Below are 5,971 nucleotides of genomic sequence, written 5' to 3' on the forward strand. Positions count from 1 at the left end.
ACCACAGCAGTTAAGCCCCATAGTGCTCAGAGCCATTTGAACCAACATGTCGACATTGTCCGGTGCGCTGACGAACTGAGCTCATGAGGGCGGGCGGTCGTCTTAATCCACACCGTGCGAGGCGTTCTCACCGCGGTCCACGCCCACAGCTGCGCGTCAGCGGTCGCTGAGACGCTGGCGTCGGAGTCTGTGGTGGCATCGGTGTAAATGCCTCGTCCGCCCTGGTCGCCCGTTCGTTTTATTTGGTGAGCGTCTTTTTAATTAGACTCAGTGCTGGTTCCCATGCCTTGCTGAGGTTATAGCCGCAATCTCTGTTGATTAGTCCGTCCCTGGTGCGAATTTCGATAGCCTAACGACGCTGTCTCAATATTTAGATGTCCGTGCCAAGACCCTGGTATGTTGGTAGTCCATTTCGTGATTTTCGGACAAACAGTGCTCTGCTACCGTCGACTTGTTGGGGTTCCTAAGTCGAGTGTGCCTCTGATGTTTTCGGCAGCGATCTTCGATGGTGTGCACTGTCTGTCCAATATAAGTCTTCCCACACTGACACGGAATGTGGTATATGCCGGCCTTCCGCAAAGCGAGATCGTCTTTGACAATTTCCAATAATGCTCGTGGTTTATTAGGTGGGCAGAAGACAGTTCTTACTCAGTGTTTCTTCAATATGCGTCCTATTTTCCCCGATAGTGTACCAATAAACGGTATACAGGCAGTGGCTATCTCTTAATTCGTGACTTCTTCCGTCTCCACAAGCTGTACTGTACAGGAGGGACAGAGAGCGCGTCTGATATGCCATTCCGAGTACCGGTTTCTCCGGAATACAGTTTTGAGGTGTTCCAGCTCATGGGGATGACTCTCTGCGTCAGATATGGTGCGTGCCCTGTGCACCAGTGTTTTTAGCACCCCATTCCTCTGCGAAGGGTGGTGGCAGCTATACGCATGCAAGTACAGGTTGCTATGCGTTTTCTTCCTGTATACCCTACGGGAAATCAATATTTTAAGTGAAATGGTACCTACTAAAAGTCTTCATTTTGTCATGTGCTGTCGAACCTTGCATGCATTTAAACGCGCAGTCAAGAATTATTGAAGTCGTCTGAAATAGTTACTCGATACCTGCCGCAGACGGCTGCTGGCACTTGTGAGGCCTGCAGTGTCACGTACTATGACGTACCGCCTCGGCCTATCTTTCGGATGGCCCTCGCGGCTTGCACTCGCGAAATGGGGCAACGCACCTGATGAAAAACTATCCTAAAAGACAAGGAAACCAACAATGACAAGAAAAACAACTTCGAACCCGTCTACGTCAGGAAATGTAACAAATACTGAAACCGGAAAGCGTTAAGGAAGCACATGAGAAGCATGAGTGTCAGTGACAAGCAATCTGTAAATCTATGCCAAACATTCTGCGTAGTCAGCCAATGACAAGCAGTCGATGCAGTTATCAGTGCTAGTCAGTGCCAGGCAATCGTAATATAATGGAGGGTCAAAAGAGCTTCCGTTTAAGAGCGTTGCTGCAGCGTACACGGAGGAGTCAAAACACTACGATCACCTGCTTAATTGCTTGTTTGTCCGTCTTTGAAACTTATTCTGCGGGTCAGGCATCCGACATTTTGTTGGTAGGCTTGTGGAGGTACGTGGCATTATATGTCTACGCACAGGTCACGTAATTCGTGTAAATAACGCGCCGCTGATTTGCGTCCTCGGTGGTGGTGCCCGATAGCGATCCAGATGGGTTTCATAGGATTTACATCAAGCGAATTTGGCCTAACAGATGTCAACTTCAGTTCACTATAATGCTCCTCAAACCACTGTAGCACGATTCTGGATCCTAAACGAAAACAGTTATACTGCCGAAAGGTGACATCGCCATCGGGGAAGCATCTAGCATGAAGCGATGCAGGTGGTTCGCAGCTGTCAGCGTAATATAGATTATTAGAACAGGATCCATGCAAGGGCAGGAGAATGTCTCCCATAGCATATTAGTGCTCCCACCAGCCTGCGTCCGTGGCGCGCTGTGCGTTTCGAGCCACCTTCACCTCGATGGCGGCGTTTGTGGAGACGATGATCGACCTAGCGTAGCAGTAATGTGATTTGCCCGCAGAGCTGACACGTTACCATCATCGACAGTCGAATCCCGATGATCCCGTACCCACTGGAGTCGTAAATGAAGATGTCATTTGGCCAACATGTGAACACATAGGAGTGGTCTGCTGCGGAGCTCAGTGTTCAATAAAGTACGATGAACAGTGTGCTCCGAAACACTTGTGCGTGCACCAGTATCGTGCACGTTCGGCAGAGATGCCACAGGTCACCATCTATCCTACTTTACAGAGGAGACAAGCGTCTGAACCCCACGTTCTATACCGGCCGGGGTGGCTGAGCGGTTCTAGGCGCTACGGTCTGGAACCGCGTGACCGCTACGGTCGCAGGTTCGAATCCTGCCTCGAGCATGGATGTGTGTGATGTCCTTTGGTTAGCTAGGTTTAAGTAGTTCTAAGTTCTAGGGGACTGGTGACCTCAGCAATTAAGTCCCATAGTGCTCAGAGCCATTTGAACCCACGTTCTGTGAAGAGCCGTGGACGTTCAACCATTTAGCGCCTAGTAGTAGTTTCACTGTCTTTCTACCTCCTTCCCTAGATGCTCACGACAGTAGCACATGAACAGTCTACCAGCTTAGCCGTTTTCGAGATACTAGTTCACAGGCTCTGTGTGAAAATAATCTGTCCTTTGTTAGAGTCGCTTATCTCAATGGATTTGCAGTCGATATCTACGCTAGGGTGATCCCCCGTCCGTGTCAGCTACCCTTACATGCTTTTGTTACCCCGTCACTCGCCTGCAGCGCCAACAGGCGGCATCCAGTGCCGCGGTGGGCAGTGGTCATGATGTTTTGCCTGATCAGTGTATATTTAACGTAGAGCGATTCCGACGCGGATATACAGTGAGGTGACGAAAATCAGGGGATAGCTCAACGCGCATAGTAGTATCGTGTACACAAGGTATAAAAGAGCAGGGCATTGGCGGGGCTGTCATTTGTACTCAAGTGATTCGTCTGAAAAGTCTTGCGACTGATTATGGCCGCCCGAGCAGAATTAATAGACTTCGAATGCGAAGTTGTAGTTGTAGTTGTAGTTAGACGAATGAGATTCTCAATTCGGATAGCGTTAGGGAATTCAATATTTCGAGATCTGCCGAGAATTCTAAGTTTTAGACATTAACTCTCACTACGAACAGGACAGTGGCAACGGCTTTCATTTAACGACTGAAAGCAGCGGCCTTTGGGTAGAGTTGTCAGTGCTAACAGACAACAAACACTGCTTGAAGTAACCAAAGAAATCAATGTGAGACATACGACGAATGTATCCGTTAGGGATAACTTAGTATGTCAGCGGACGTCCATCGGGAAATGAGTAAGGCAGCATGTCTGTTGAAAATCATAGTTGTGGAAAACTGCGACAATGGGTGCTTATGCTTGATGATAACGCACATCCCCGTATCGAAAATGTAACGCAGGCGTTACAGCAACTCAAGTGAGAGTAGCTCGAGCAGCGCCATTTAGCCCTGATGTCATCCCATGTGATTATCAGGCCTTTAGTCCCTTACAGTGGCAACGGCCTTTCCGCAGTGGATACACCGGTTCCCGTCAGATCACCGAAGTTAAGCACTGTCGGACGTGGCCGGCACTTGGATGGCTGATCATCCGGGCCGCCATGCGCTGTTGCCATTTTTCGGGGTGCACTCAGCCTCGTGATGCCGACTGGGGAGATACTCCACCGAATTGCAGCGGCTCCGGTCAAAGAAAACCATTTTAACGGCCTGGAGAGAGGTGTGCTGACCACACGCCCCTCCTATCCGCATCCTCATGTGAGGATGACACGGCTGTCGGATGGTCCCGATTGGCCATTTGTGGCCCGAAGACAGAGTGCTAGTCCCTTACAAAAAGCCCCGAAGAAAGATATCGAAGAAATTCTGAGACGGGTTGCTAGATTTGTTACCGGTAGATTCGAACAATACGCAAGTGTTATGGAGATGCTTCGGAAACTCCAACGGGAATCCCTAGTGGGATGACGACCTGCTTTTCGACGAACATTATTGCGAAAATTTAGAGAACCCTCATTTGAATCTGACTGCAGAACGATCCTGCTGCCGCCAACATTCATTTCACGTAAGGATCACGAAGGTAAGGTACGAGAAACTTGGCCCCATACAGGGGCGCACAGTCATTTTTCCGTCTCTGTGTCTGCGAGTAAAACGGGAAAGGAAACGACTAATAGTGACACAGGGTACCTTCCGGCCCGCCCCGTGCTCTGGCTTGCGGAGTGTATATGTAGCAGCAGGAGATTCCTGTCGGAGGAGGCTGTGCAGCAGGAAGTTACTGACTTCTTCGTGCAGCAGGACATGGTGTTTTACCAAACGGGTATATTCACCCTGGTGTGTCGGTGAGATGACTGCCTCAATCCTCACCATCATGTTACCTGATTGGCATACGCGTTCTGCACTGTACTGCCTTCGAATGGAAACGTTTTGATCGCTCCTTATAGAAACTGTGATTCGGATTGCTGCTTACTGTCAAATGTTGAACTGTGAAAAGCATATTGAGAATAATTTGTAGAATCGCCTGCTTACAATAACGCCGCAAGTGGAGTATTAAATCTTCCCAAATTTAGGCGTGATTTCTCTTAGGGTGACTAATATTTAGTCGAATGTGCCTGTGAATGATGATCGAAGTTTTTAAAAGTGTGAAGCCTGTGTTGTGAAGTTAACACACTTGTTTAGCATGAGAATAAGGCATTGAACACTATTGTTCTCGTTATAAAACAATGGAATATTTATTTCTGAGTGCAAAAGACATATGGTTTGTGACCTAGCATTGCGATATTCATTTACAATTATATTAACTGTTGTCTGAAACAAGCTGATTTTGTTGGACTCAGTTACAACGATTTCTTTAACAGAGACTGAAATCGATAATAGCACATTCCTTACACACACACCAAAAAAAGTTTTGCATCACTCCAGTTCCCAGAATTCCTGAAGACAGACGTTGACTGTGGATATTGTATGACAGACACAGTACCTTTGACTATTCAGAGATGTCACTAAACCCGCCCAAAGATGCAAACAACCACGCATGAGCAACGCCTATTAGACGGAGGGGGTCCGACTGCCGATCAGTTCCACTCATTCCATCAGGAAGGAGGTACATGCTACAGTCGCAGGTTCGAATCTTGCCTCGGGCATGGATGTGTGTGATGTCCTTAGGTTAGTTAAAAAGTAGTTCTAAGTCTAGGGGACTAACGATCTCAGATGTTAAGTCCCATAGGGCTTAGAGCCATTTGAATCATTTTTGAAGAAGGTACACGGCTCGTGTTGTCTGTAGTTCAACCATGCCTAGACGGTCAATGCTGCAGCTCGATCGCATCCGCATTGCTACTTTGTGCCAGGAAGGGCTCTCAACAAGGGAAGTGTCCAGGCGTCTCGGAGAGAACCAAAGCGATGTTGTTCGGACATGGAGGTGATACAGAGAGACAGGAACAGTCGATGACATGCCTCGCTCACGCCGCCCAAGGGCTGCTACTGCAGTGGATAACCGCTGTCTAGGATTATGGCTCGGAGGAACCCTGACAGCAACGTCACCATGTTGAATAATGCTTTTCGTGCAGCCACAGGACGTCGTGTTGCGACTCAAACTTTACGCAATAGGCTGCATGTTGCACAACTTCTCTCCCGACGTCCATGGTGAGGTCCATCTTTGCACCATGCAGCGCGGTACAGATGGGCCCAACAACATGCCGAATGGACCGCTCGGAATTGGCATCACGTTCTCTTCACCGATAAGTGTCGCATATGTCTTCAACCAGACAATCGTCGGAGACGTGTTTGGAGGCAACCCGGTCAGGCTGAACGAATTAGCGAGTGCAGCAAGGTGGAGATTTCCTGCTGTTTTGGGGTGGCATTGCGTGGTGCCGACGTA

At 48.7% G+C, this 5,971-nt stretch overlaps 1 pseudogene; it reads left to right on the forward strand.

Moving 5' to 3' along the window:
* The first annotated feature begins 3,603 nt into the window (after nt 1–3,603).
* On the forward strand, nt 3,604–3,721 carry LOC124712606 (annotated as a pseudogene).
* The last annotated feature ends 2,250 nt before the right edge of the window (nt 3,722–5,971 follow it).

This window comes from Schistocerca piceifrons, chromosome 8 (assembly GCF_021461385.2).
Source record: "Schistocerca piceifrons isolate TAMUIC-IGC-003096 chromosome 8, iqSchPice1.1, whole genome shotgun sequence".
NCBI lineage: Eukaryota > Metazoa > Arthropoda > Insecta > Orthoptera > Acrididae > Schistocerca > Schistocerca piceifrons.